We start from the raw sequence: 15043 nt of genomic DNA on the forward strand, positions 1-15043 counted from the left end.
AAAAACCAAAAAAAACAAAAAAAAGATTCTATGAATCAATGGAAGAAAGGAGGTGATTTTTCCCTCCCACCCAAAACACAATCAAATCAAGTCCATGAATAATTATTGAGAATACTATAAGTCTCTGCTAGAACTGCATAGAACCATAAACACTGCATCCTCCGTATAATCTGAATACAAAATATATAACTACATTTATTTATAATGTTTATATATAAATATGTAATGTTATGATATAATTATATAATAAAAATATTTTTAATGGGCCTGGCTGTTTCTATTATCCATTTTACAATGTTTGTAAAGTTCTTTTTATTGATACATCTTCCCTTTTTGTCTATATTATTTCTTTGTGTTGTATTTCTTGGATTATTATCACTCTTTGACAAAATATCTGACCAAGTCAGCCATAAAATTGATCATTCACAAAGTACCAAATAATTGGTTAATTGGATTTTGTCCTGCATTAAATAAAATTATTTGGTATTATATACAGTTTTGTCTGAACCATAATTGAATCTAAAATACACCAAGGTATGGCAAATCTTAAGTACCAGGTCACCATGGTGTCTAATAATTCATTGTGGTGCCTAGAATATTTGGTGAAGCTTTAATTGAAAGTATATCTATGCATTTCTTTCATAATCCTCATTTACATTTTCCCAGGAAGAAAGCATGGCATAGTAAGGAAAGGTCAGGACTTAGAATCAGAGGGGGGGCAGCTAGGTGGTGCAGTGGATAAAGCACCGGCCCTGGAGTCAGGAGTACCTGGGTTCAAATCCAGCCTCAGACACTTAACACTAGCTGTGTGACCCTGGGCAAGTCACTTAACCCCAATTGCCTCACTAAAAAAAAAAAAAAAAAAAGAATCAGAGGGCCCGAGTCCAAGTACCAACCTCAACATTTACTACCTGCATGACCTTGGATAAGGCCCTTTAACTTCACTAAGTTCCAATTTCTGAATTTATAAATCAGAAAGAATAATACTTTTATTTTCTCCCTTGAAGAACTGTGTTAAGGAAGTGCTTTGTAAATTTTAAAGCAGTATATAAATGTAAGTTGTTGTTGTTGTTACCTATACCTGTGATTTCCTGGTTTAGGAAACTCCTGGTGAAGAAACTTCCTGTACCTATACAGATCTGTACTTATTTTGAGACTCCATAGTCTCAGAAAATTTCCTGGGGCACGAGAGTTAATTGACTTGTCTATGGTCACACAAACAACATATGTCAGAGATGGGACTTGAACCCAGATATTTCTGGCTCTCAGCTGACTATGTATTATGTAGCATTGTCTCATTACTATTATTATTACTACAATTTAATAGATGTTCATTAATGGAATTAATGATGATGCCAATGTGGTATAGTTGAATGTGACTGGTTCCAAAATCAGAGATCTGAGTTATTGATATCTAAGAAGTATGAAGAAGGAAAGAGAAAGGCTTTTGAGCCCCAAATTATGTCACAAAGTCACCATCTGACTTATAAAAAAGTCCTCTAAAGCACTGTAGCTTGTTTATTCATATTAGATGCCACTAAAATAAGTTTTGTTATCTGATTTCTCAGATATAGAAAATCAGGAGCTGTGTTTCAGAGGGCTGAGGCAGCATGGCATGGTAGGACAAATTAAGAACTTGGAATTAAGACCTTGTCTCAAGTCCCACATCTGACACATACTAGCTGTATGTCCCTGAGCAAATCATTTCTTTATCACTCAAGCTGCTCTCTCAGAATAAAAGTTACAGGTGCTCCCTACATGAGTGAAATCACAGGTCTGGATCTCTCCTCAACCCAGAAAACACAAACATTAAAGGGGAGTTGTGAGAAGATAAGATGATAAGCTAAGGGAAAAGAAAAACTAAAAAGTAGACATACAAGCTTAAAAAGCTTAACTAAGCTCATTCGGTGTCTACTCATATAGTACCCTCTACCTTAAGAGTACCCAGGGGGCAGCTAGGTGGCGCAGTGGATAAAGCGCTGGCCCTGAATTCAAGAGGACCTGAGTTTAGATTCGGCCTCAGACACCTGACACTTACTAGCTGTGTGACCTTGGGCAAGTCACTTAACCCTCGTTGCCCCACACCCCCCAAAAAAGAGTACCCAGGAAAGCATCACTGTTCTACAGCATAGGGTAAGTTGTGGTTGTGGTTGTTGTTGTTGAGTTGTAGCTGCTTTTTGTGACCCCATTTGGGGTTTTCTTGGCAAAGATACTGGAGTGGTTTACCATTTCTTTCTCCATCTCATTTTACAGAGGAGGGAACTGAGGTAAACAGGGTTAAGTGACTTGTTCAAGGTCATATGGCTAGCAAGTATCTGAGGCCACATTTGAACTCAGGAAGATGAGTCTTCCTGACTCTATGCCTGGCACTCTATCCTATGTGTTACCTTTCCACCACCCGGTTGTCCATAGGATAAGTACTTCCTCCTAATGATGGCCATGACTCCATTAAGGAGACAAAGAACTTGATAATTCACTGGAACAAAACATTTTATAAATGGATTCAGCATGTAAAGGAGGTTAGTTTTAATTGTCTGGAAATTTACTCTGAAAACTATCATTCCCATTGCATTATTCCTGAATGAACCCATTGTTGAAGCTCATTTACCATCCTGTACTGTGATGTATAATGGCAGCTAGGTGGTGAAATTGAGAGAGTGCTGGTCCTGGAGTCAGAAAGACTCATATTCTTATGTTCAAATCCAGCCTCAGATACTTTCTAGTATCTGTATGACCTTGGGCAAGTCACTGAACCCTATTTGCTTCAGTTTCTCATCTGCAAAATGAGCTGGAGAAGGAAATGGCAAACCACTTCTTTGCCAAGAAAATCCCAAATGGGGTCAATGAAAGTTGGGCATTACCAAAATGACTAAACAACTGTGATGTGTAAACTACAACTAACTAGAAAAAACTAGTTAGAAAATTTACCTTCAGGAACTGTAGTTTTGCATTCTAAAACAACAACGAAAGCCAGAATAATTCAAGTCTCATGTAGCTAAAATGGTTTGCAATCTGCATCAGTTAATTAGGTCAGTCGATAAGCATTTATTAAGTGTGCCAGGCATTGTGCTAAGTTCTGGAGATACAAAGAAAGGCAAAAGTTTTCCCAGCCTTCAGAGACCTCACAATCTAATGAAGGAGTCAAAATTCAAATAACTCTATATAAACTATGTATAGGATAGAAAGTAATCACCATTATTGAAGAAGAGGCATCACTGAAGGGGATAGATGAGATAATAGATCCATCAAGTATCTAAAATATCACATAACTCTCATGGGATATTCACTCGAAATAAGAACAAGATACCACAAAACTAATTGCTTCGCTCATACTAGATATGTGTATTAAATGCCCACTTTCAGATTTTGGGACTTTACCTGCTTCTCTGTTGAAGGGTCTATTTTCTAAACAGTTCAATCCTTGAACATCAAATATAGACTAGTAAAACAATGTGGGCATTCAATAGTGATAGTCAATCATTTGTGAACATCTTTTGTTTACAGGGGGATGAGATGGAAAACTAGCTTTGGGTATTATTACCCTTTACATTTAAAGGGTACATACCTTTAAAAACTCAAGAGGATTCCCTCTGGCAATTTTTAATAGTGACTAGGAAAACTGGAGTATGGCAATATGAAATAAAACACACAAAGAACCTTCTGTTGTTATACTATTTCTAAAAGTCTGGGCCACTAGTAACTTATTTATAAAGAGCTTCTACACATCTTCAATGTGTATTTTTTTTAACATCCCTTACAGATTATTTTTGACTTGGCCAGGCAGGGAGCCTATTCTAAACTCTCGATCTAAAAATCATGGAAGCTTTATAAAGTCCTCCACCTGCATTTCTTTTTAGGAGCACAGTTCTTTATTCTCCAAAGGATGAAAACCCCCAGCATATAAAAACTTTGTTAAGCTGTCACTATCAATAGAGTACAAAAAAAATAATGGTTGACAAAGAAGAAACAAATTGCATCTTCGAATAAGTTTTCTTCAAGCTCTTGTTAAAAGCTATAACCTCTGATGTTAACTAAATTTAACCCATTCTGACCCTTGGGATGCCCCTTAACCTTTTCTTTATTCTGCTTCCTGTGGTTGCTGGAGAAGCCTGGCCCAGTCATTGGGAAAGCGTTCTCTGTCACACACAAAGGCCCAGCCTCACTGCTACTCTGTCAGGAGGCACAGAATAGACTGAGGGGTCAGCACCTGTGCTGAGAGCAGGTGACAGTGAACTGGCTGGATCATTCTAGGGCAAGTTGTAATAGTTTCTACCCTTCAAATATCGTAATGCAGTTTTAGGCATTCAAGCCAGTGAAGTTCAGGTTTTCTTTGTGAATGCAGACTTTAAACAAATTAATCTATTGCTGTTCAACTGACTGTAAAATTAGTAGATTTACTGTTGCAAAAAAAGGGGGGGGCTTTCACTTCCACTTTAATAAGGTCACGGATGTGTCCTAGGCTGCCAACAAAGCAGCCTTTAAAATCCTTGCAGCTGAAACCAGCAACTTGCAAAAAAAAAAAAAAAAGACTGAAAAACAATGTCTCAAATGTACAGTGTAAAGTCTTTGCTGTACAGTTAACATGTAAAAGTCCAACTTTGAGAAGCTTCCTCCACTGGGATGTTTGTCTTTAATTGTATTTCACATAACAGTAGAGGAGGGAGAAAGGGGTGGGGCACAAACTTCATTTATCATTAACATTTTAATATGTCCAGTCAGTCTTACTTTTCACCAAGGAAAATAGCCCTGGGTTAGTTTAGTTTCATCAATCAGAATGTTGTAACGGAAATGTTTTGATTACTTTAAATAGGTGCTTTTTATTATTTAAAATAATTTTTTAAATTATTCAAAATTTAATAAGATAGTAAGTATTGTATTTTTATATTTGCCTTTAATATCATATATTTAAGAACAATAGCAAATTTGTCTCTGTTATGCTTTGAGTTTTTATGTTGATTTTATGTAAGTGAATATTTTGTAGGTTTAATGTACCAGGTCTGTTTTGTTTTGTTTTTTTGTCTCATGTGTGAAGGAAATTTTTTATCTTAAAATGCTATTTCAAAATTACTTACAAATAAATGAATTATTCTTAGAATCCATTTGTTGTATGTTAAAAAGATTTAAATATGTTCTGTGTCTTTACAGAGTACATAGACTTCTGAACCATATTCTGCTTTTACTCTTCTTCACAGGAGACTTTTCAAAGAAGATAAATGGGATGTCCATTTGTAAATGCTCTTTTATTTAGCAGACTTGAAAGTCTCTCTCATTCATTATAATATATGTCTCTCATTTTAGACAAATTCAGTTTGCTTACTCCCAGGCTCAGCATGTTTTAACAATTATTGCTGTCATTTTCTGACATTAGAAATGATGAATTTGGGACCTAAAGTCTTGCTTAAACATGATACAGAAATTTGCTCTAAGTCTAATACTTTTGAAGACTGAAGAGTTCTATCACAGATGTAGTCACAAAATGTTCCTCAATTCTGCCAAGGAAATGGACTTAGGCTAGTTTAAAAAATTGTTTTCTAATTGTTTTAAAATATTGAAAAAGACTACTTTGGGAAGTAGTCTTAACTGAATCAATTGTTACCCAGCCTGGTTAGTTTGGCCTTGGTTTTTGCCAACATCTTCTTTGAAAAAGTTGTTTATATGTGACACTTCCAATTCCTTACCATTTATTCTCAGAATTTTGCAGGCTAGTTTCAGTCCCCAACACTCTACTGATACTCTTCACTCACAGGTCTCAATGTTTTCAACTTCAAATCCAATGGCTTTTTTTCCAGTCTCTATCTTCTTTGATCATTCTGAGTTGTTAACACTTCTGACCTCTCCCTCCTTCTGGATACTTCAGGTCACACTCCTGATCCTCTGCCTATATCTTCCTGACTATTCCTTTCTTTATTGGGCTGGTTATTCATCCTCTTTTAAAAACTCATAAGGTGGATGTTTCCCAAGCCTCTCTTCTTTATATATACTTTCTCACATGGAAATCTCACACATTCTCATATCTTCAATTTTCACCTCTTGACAATGATTATCAAATCTCAAAGCACAATATAAATGTAAGCTATTATTATTATTAACAACATTTTTATCACTAGCCCCAATTTCACGTGAGCTTCAGACCCACATCAAGAATAGACTATAGGTCACCTTTCCTTACGATCATTTGATTGAGAATGGGAAGGGACCTAAGGAATCCAATTTCCTCATTTTATAGCTGAGAAAATGAAAGCCTAAGGAGCTTGAGTGAAACATTCACAGTCTCACAACTAATAATAGCTGACCTGTATATGTAAAACTTTGAGCTTTGTATGGTGGTATGTTACATGTGTTCTTATTTGAGTCTCACCACACCCCCGTAAGACAGGTGTGATTTTCATCCCCATTTTACAGATGGGGAAGCAGAGATTGGAGAGAGGTTAAGTGACTAGCCCAGGGTTACAAGCTAATAAATGTCAAAAATGGGATTTGAACCTAGATCAAGTCGAGACAACAAGCATTTATTAAGCATTACCTACCAAGCACTGTGCTAAATAGTACTAGTTAATAAGTAGAAAAGTAAATCAATAGAAGAGGCTCAAGAAAGAAGAATCAGAAATAACTGAGTTCACCCAATTGGTGACGAGTGAATCCCCAAACATAAATTAGCTAGGAAAGAGCTCTCTATTTTTGACAGATGTAGCTAGGTGGTGCAATAGATAGAGGACTGGACTTGCAGTCAGGAAGAACTGAGTTCAAATCCTGCCTCAGATACTTACTGGCTATGTGACCTTGTGCAAACCCAGTTTGCCTTAGTTTACTCATATGTAAAAAGAGGATAATAATAGCCTTCTATTTCTAGAGTTGTTGTGAAGATAAAATGAGATATTTGTGAAGTACTTTCACAAACATTAAATTCTAGTTATTACTTGATAAGAATTACTTAGTAACTGGAAAGCAGTAAGAAATTGTGGTAACCATATACCACAATATATTTAAAATGGATACATTACCTGGTATGATAGCTGTTAAATTATTTAAAAAAAACAATTAGAAGACAACCAGATTAGGTACCTTTTACAGCTATGGCTAGGAAGGTGAATTATTAAGCAAACAAGGAATAAAGACAGGAAGGTGCTTCCCCTCCCCCACAAAGTGCACAACTACATACTTTTAAATTTAATGTGCAATATTAACATTTTCTCCATTACTTTCTTAAGTTTAGATAATCAACAAAACCATAAATCAAGCCCGATTTGTAGCATTTGCTGATTTGTGAGGTATGAATGTTCACAATTAAAAAAATAAACTTTACAATAGGTTCTGGAGAGTAGGTATGAGCTGGCTTCAGTATGCTGCTGGATAGAGGCAAGTATAAAATAGACAATTTTGATGAGATTTATTTGAAAAGCTTTTGTACAAACAAAATTATTGTAACTAAGACAAAAGGGAAGTAGTGACTGGGAAAAATACTATGTATAAAATATCTCTGATAAGGGTATAAAAGATAAACAATCATTAACAGATAATAGAAATGTATAAGTCCAAAAGTCATTTCCCATAATAATAAGTGGTCAAAAGAGATTTTTTTTAAAAAACAGTTCTCGGGGGCAGCTAGGTGGCGCAGTGGATAGAGCACCTGCCCTGGAGTCAGGAGGACTTGAGTTCAAATCCAGCCTCAGACACTTAACACTTACTAGCTGTGTGACCCTGGCCAAGTCACTTAACCCCAATTGCCTCACTAAAAAAAACAACAACAACAACAACAACAACAAAAAACAGTTCTCAAAAGAAGAATTGCAAGCTATTGAAAGTATGCTTCAAATCACTGTTCATAAGAGAAATGCAAATCAAAACAACTCTGAGATTTGACCTTACACCCAGCAAACTGGCAAAGTTGACAAAAATTAGGAATAGTAACAGTTGTATGTGTTATGGAAAGATGGGCAAAAACGGGAAATGACAATTATGAGAAAGGATGTGGACAAGCATAATAATGTACTATTATTGTACATTAGTATGTGAATTGGTCCAGCCATTCTTTTTTGTTTTGTTTTGTTTTTGTTTTTGTAAGGTCCAGCCATTCTTAAGAGCGATACATATTTATGTGTATGTATGTATGCTTGTATTTATGCGTGTATATATGTATGTAAAAACACATACATATATATACATAAAGAGAGGCAGGCAGAGAGAAACAGAGAGAAAATAAAAAGAGTAAGGACCCACATGTACAAAAAACCTGAGAAATATAGGTGATGTAAAAATAAAATATATCAAAAAAATTTATTTTAAAAAGGAAAAAAAAAAGACCCAACCATGGACCTCTTAAAACACAAAGCAAGAGTAGACTTTACTGGGGGGAGGAAGCAGGCAAAAGTGCCCTGGATTAGATAGTTCCTTTAAGTGTGGATTGCAGTACTCTCCCATGAAAATATTAGCAATTTAAAGCAGGATTTCTGGAAGTTTTAAAATTCTTCTGCTAAAAGTAAGACACATGGAACTTTAACAAGGAGAATTGTCTTTGGAGAATCAGCAAAGATAGAGGAGAAAGAGGAAGCAGTACAGTCCAGCTCCCATCCAAAACTACTCCAAAAAAGATCAAAGAAGACTGCCAGACTGAGTAGTGAGGAATCAGGAAATCTAAGGAGAAACCTCACTGGATCATTTTTTCCAGACAAAAATTGCTAATTTGTTCCACATGCAAGTGACCAAGGCAGAATTTATGGAAAAAAGGCAGGCCTTCAGTGCTTTTCCTCAGATCTCAGATGGGGATTGTGGACTCAGACCCTGGCTCAGACCAGGCCTAGACTTATACAGCTCTGTAACTCTGAACCTATAAGGATTTTTAGCTAGCTGACAGGGGCTAGGTCTAGCAGCTATCTACTGGATGTCCACTTAGTAGTAAATCTGTAATTGTGTTGACTGGACCCAAACGGGATGGAATCAGGATAGTGTAGTAGACTGTATACTAGATCAGACTATTTGGGCCTATTGGAAGTTGGCAATTCCCTGGTCCAAGCCACCTCAAATACCCTTGAAGAATACAACACTCAATACCTGGAGAAAGAAGCAGTAGGACCCTAGAAAATACAAATCAGAACATGGTCCCAACACAAAGTCTCAATCCAGGAATTAAAACTGGAAGGATAGGTAAACAACAACAACAACAATTTCCCCCCATACTAAAGAGTAATTATGATGCCAGGAACTTCCAAGATACAAACTCAAAACTAAAAGAATTTCTCCAAAACACATACACATGAAGTCGCAAAGAAAAGTACGGCATCCACAAGATCAATTAGAATTCCTTGTAAAAATGAAGCAAGAGGTTTAAAAAAGATTGTAAAATTATTTAAATGAAATAAGAACACTAGAGGAAAGAAATGGAAAAGAAGTGAGAGATACAGAGGAAGGACTTAAAAGAATTATAGCTTATTGCAAGAGGTACAAAACCTTACCCAGGCAACAGACTCCCTGAGAATTAGAATAGACTAAATAAAAGTTATGCAACAAGAAGAAATAGTAAACCAAAGTCAAAAGATTGAAAAAATGAAGAAGAAAATGTAAGCTATCTCTCATCAGAAACAAATGACCTTGAAAATAGATCAAGGGGAAATCATTTAAGAATTAGTGGACAAGCTAAAAACTAAGACCTAAAAAAGAGCCTGGATATTATATTTTAAGAAATCATTAAACAAAACTGCCCAGTTCTGTTGTGACAAAAAATAGTGGGTTTTGGAACTCCCAGACGCCCCCTCAGCATGTTCTGCTCATGGGCCACCCTCAAATCAAGTGAACCAATGGATTTGGGTGATGCTAGCCAAATAGCTTGAAGCGGTGTGTAGGGGCGACCTCTCATCTGGACCCAGAGGTAGCTTCCACTCTCACAGGCACAGAAACTTCCTCTTTTTAGACTGAGACTCTGAGGTGGTGAGGGCACTTTGTTCTGACTCTTCTGTCTTAGGTATGCAGGGCTTCTGAACTTTCTGAACTCCACGTGTTCTCTCCTTACTAATATCTAATATACTGTAATAAATGCTTAATGCCCCAAAACTGGTGCTAAAGCTTCTAATTTATAAGTAACAAATATATTAGAAAACTCAGCTAATTTTCCCCAAACTTGGGACAGTAATAGGGCCACCACATATAGTTTTACTCGCTACACTATTAGAAAAAGAGGACAAAGTAAAAATAGAAAGCATCCACTAATTACCTCCAGAAATAAACTCCAGAATGAAAATTTCCAGGAACATCATAGCCCAAATCCAGAGCTTCTACATTAAAGAAAAAAAAATACCTGCTAACAGACAAGAAAGAAGAATTCAAAAACAAAGGAATCCTAGTCAGAATTGCACAAGATTTAATAGCTACCACCTTAAAGAAGCAGGGAGAATGGAATACAATATTATAAAAGATAGAGACTTACTACCAAGAATAACTTACCCAGCTAACCTGAATATAATCCTACAGGAGGAAAAATAACCTGTAATGAAATAGAAGCCTTCTAAGTATTCCTGATGTTGAGAAGAAACTGTGAAATGAAACCACAGAAACTAACAGAAACATAAAAAGATAAATATAAGTAGTCAATAAAAAGGGCCTATACAAAGATGAAGAAGTTACATTCTAATGAAGTATCCCTTCAGAACTCGAATGCCATCAGGGGTCATAGAAGCAATTAAGTAAAACAGAGGCTTATGATTTTGTTATATTTTGGTGATTTTAAAGGAAAAAAAACAGTGAGGGGGAAGAGACACAGTAGAGAGGGAAGGGGAAGGATGGATGGGGGAATTTATCTCACATAATCAGGTTGTGACAGTAGAAACTGATTCAAATGAGAAAGGGCTGGGGAGGTGGCAGGCATCACTTGAACCTCACTTTTGTCTAACTAATCAAAAGGGGGTAGAATTCTCTCATGAGCAAGTGTACACACAAAGAGTTTGGTGTAAAAATATCCAGTTCAACAGGAAAAGAGTAGGGAAAGGAGAAGGGAGAATCAGAGGGATGATAGATCCAAGAAAGATTTAGTCATACACACACACACACACACACACACACATACACACACACACACATACACACACACACACACACAAAACCCTCTAAGCTCAAAGTGGGGATCATACAGAAGAGTTTAAAAGGAAAGAGAGGGTGATCTTTGAGAACATCTATATGTTTTTCATTAACTGAGAGCTCTTTGGGGCTGGGAGGAAGTGGTGCTGAAATGAATGGATTAAATGACATCTCACATACACTTTCTAGCCTTATGACTTTATGATTCTACAAGAATTGTTTAGGTTGGTACGTGTTGATCAATCAAGCAATCAACCAACCAAAAATTATTTAGTGCTTACTATGTGTCAGGCACCATATGATTAAACAAAGTTTCATTTCAAAGCATTCTGACACTTAGGGAAGGCCCATAAGGACCCAAGGATCTAGGTGGAAGAATCTTAGGGTACTAGTTGTCTATGTTCCTAGAAAGAAATCCCACAAAGAAGGGGGTAAAAGATTCCTTTTACAGATCCTGGGGTGGGAGGTGAGGGGAAAAAGATGACTTACACTTTGTATGTGGCAATCTTGGATGTCTGGGAGCTGCAGAAATGGATTGGAATATTAGTGAGCAATGGTGGGCATTAACATTTCAACTAGTCATGGAATTTATGACGGACTCCAGGAATAATCAGAAATTGAAGAAACAGGTGGAAGAGAAAAGGGAATTCGAATTTGCAGGGGGATTGGGAACAAAGGGGAAGGATGTCATGGTTGAACCTGAAATTGGGTGAGAGCTGAAAGCTCAGTTAACAGAGATTAGAAGAGGACAGAATTAATCTCCATTAACTTTCAAACCAGCAAAAAAACCCTAACATGTTTTTGCAGGCTGCAAGGTTCTGTCAGAAGAAAATAACTGAAAGCTGTTACTAGGTCAGAAGAGGAAAGGGTCAGCTTCCATCAGCTTTTAGACAGGGTAAAACCTTAACCTGTGCTTTATTTGACTGAGCTTGCTTTAGTGGAAAATCTCTTGGACATCCACATGGAAATTACTTAATTCAAAAAGGCTTTATTTCTAAAGCACGTCTAACATACTAATTATTTTTACTGTACAATATTCCTTGGGACACCTATAAAGTAAGCTTTGGCAAGTAGCGAGCAATTAATCAGGTGAAATAAGCTATTTGAGAGAGCGGGATGGTCTATTTTTAACAGTCCTCAGGTCTGTCACCACTGAGGTGATACTGAGTTGTCTACACTAGCTCTTCCTAAATGTCATGAACCGTTTCAGCAGGGGGCTATAACGATGTCTGGGGAAAAAAGTAGAGAAAATATGGCTGTTCTTGTTTTCATGTTTATCATCACTACCTTTCACCAAGTCTGTTCATCTTCATTTTACATACCACCTTAGAATTAAAATCTCTGAACAATGACAGTTTGGAGGGCCCCCCCCCACCAAAAAACCAACCAAACAAAAAAAACCCTTCCCTGGAGATTTGCACATTCTAGGGAACAAGAAAAGGCTATTGATAGGTCATAATGACAAGGAATTATTTGTTTTCAAGGATTCCATCTATGATGTGTCTAAATTTCCAGGACCCACTTAAGGCATTAAAACTATTTCACAGACCCTCTGTTTTTGTACATTTTGCCTCCTTTTACATCACAAGTAGTACTTTTTAATTTAAATAATATTTTCAAAATGTATGGCAATGGGGGAGACAGCCTGGTGTGGTAGAAAGAATGCCAGGTTAGGAGTCAGATAACATGAGTTTGAATCTTGGCTCACTTCACTGTGTACCACAGTTTTCTCATCTGTTAAAAAAAAAAGGTGGGGGTTTTCTGGACTAGATGATTTCAAAGGTTCTTTTTAAACTGTGGTTCTAGGAAACTGGAGTATAAAAATATGGAGTCTGAGGACCTCAGTTTGAATCTTGAATTTGTCACTCACTCACTATGTGACCTTTTGCAAATCTTTTACCTTTCTGGGCCATGGTTTCAGTAATCCAAAATTAGTTTCCATATTCAACTATGAATTTGTGTACATGTAGATACCGGTGCCATTAATCAATATTTGTTTTGTCAAGTCAACAAACATTTATCAAATGCCTTTTGTGTGACACTGTTTTAAGCACTGGTGATCCTTCCCTCTTCCCCAAGGGAAGGAAATAAGCATAAATACCAAGCACTGTGCTGATGACTTTATAAATTTTATATCATTTAATCCTAACAACTACCCTGGCACCACTTATGTTATGGGGAAATAGGGGTGGGGTTTGGGACAGGGGTCCTTAGGAATTCCTCTTTAAAGAATTACACCCTCTTGCACACAAATCCAATAGAATAAGATAATAGTTTATTTAGGGGCTGGGGGAAGGAAACCAAGAGAGAAATCCTTGGACTTCTTCTCATGGGGAGAAGGCATAGAACAGAGGCAAGGCTCTGAGATACCAATCTCCTCCATCAGGAGACAGGCAGATACTTTTATAGAGGATTGATGGGGATGATCATCTGACTGTGGAAAGTTCCCTTATTGAGAGAGGACCATCCTCCACTGATGGTGGCTAGGGGAGTTGGATGAGGGGTGGCTGTGCATCTCTCAAGCCATCTCTCTGCTCCTCAGGCCACAAAGGCAGCAGCCACACCTAATCTTATCTCCCCAAGTGTTGGGGGAGACTGGAATGAAGGGTGGTGGTCCTGGAACTAGCTCATCAGTCCTGATCTGGTGCCACTTACCTCTTTAGGTCTTTCTGTCCTTTGGTTTAGTTTCTCAAGGAGAAGATTCTTTGATGTACCCCAGAAAACTTCTGGGGTGCTAGGCCCATAATACCTCCAAGTTTCAAAGTCTTTATGTGATATAGTTATCTATTTCACATAGGTAAAGACTTTGCATACAGGTATCCCTTCCTTTTTTCCATTCTTCCTACCTTTTTTCTTCCTTCCTTCCTTCCTTCCTTCCACTTATCAATACTGTTTTTTAAAATTAAAAAAAATTTTTTTTATGGGGCAATGAGGGTTAAGTGACTTGCCCAGGGTCACACAGTTAGTGTCAAGTGTCTGAGGTCATATTTGAACTCAGGTCCTCCTGAATCCAGGGCTGGTGCTTTATCCACTGCACCACCTAGCTGTCCTTATCAATACTGTTTTTTAAAGACTCCACTAAGGAGGACTGGATAGAGCTAGGTTCAAATCCTGACAGCTTCTTATTGTGGGACTTTAATCTCTTTGGGCTTCACTTGCCTCTAAGGCTCCTTCCAGTTCTTCATCTTGGATCCTATGATGTCCCACCCCAGAAGAGTGGCGCTGAGCAGCTGGCCTCCATCATGTTGGAAAGGCCTCCAGTACGGGAAGACCTGCTAGGTAAGGTAAGGCAAAGGGGCGGGCTCATCAGCAGAAGGTAGGCCGCCCTTGGACCACAGGAAGCCTGTGTGGTTAGGTCAGAATTGAGGGGCACGGCGATGGATTGCCCCGATCTCAGTCACTGCTTCGCCCTCCCTAAGTCCGGGGACAGGCGGGCTCCACCAGCCGTGCAGGGCTTGTGATAGCCGTTGGGCCGCTGGGCTGGACTGGCTGCTGTGGGTCTCGTCCAAACGCCGAATATGATTTTATTTTTCAAAGATTTGGAAACCAAGCCCAGAGAAGTTGAGGTCCTTGACAAAGGTTATATAGTGACCGAGGGCAAATTCGAACCCAGGTCTCCAGACTCCAGACATTGGGTCCCTCCCTACAAGGTCGCCAGCCTGCGGCCTCAGGCCCGCTTCAAAGGCAGTGTGTGTGTGTGTGTGTGTGTGTGTGTGTGTGTGTGTGTGTGTGTGTGTGTGTGTGTGTGTGTGTGTGTGTGCGCGCGCGCGCTTAGGGGGATGGGGCGCGTAGTGGGTGAGGGACAGGGCAGGATGGGCAGCAACTAGGTCCCTGGCCGGACCAGTCTCGCTCCTCTTTTCTCAGACATCGAGCGATGTTGCGCGCATTCTCAGTTAGAGGACTTTAACTCCAGCATGCTAGGTCGGAGGGCTTTAATTCCTCCGACACAGCCCATCCCCCATTCGCCGCGCCGCCTTCC

The sequence above is a fragment of the Dromiciops gliroides genome, chromosome 3 (assembly GCF_019393635.1).
Source record: "Dromiciops gliroides isolate mDroGli1 chromosome 3, mDroGli1.pri, whole genome shotgun sequence".
Lineage (NCBI taxonomy): Eukaryota > Metazoa > Chordata > Mammalia > Microbiotheria > Microbiotheriidae > Dromiciops > Dromiciops gliroides.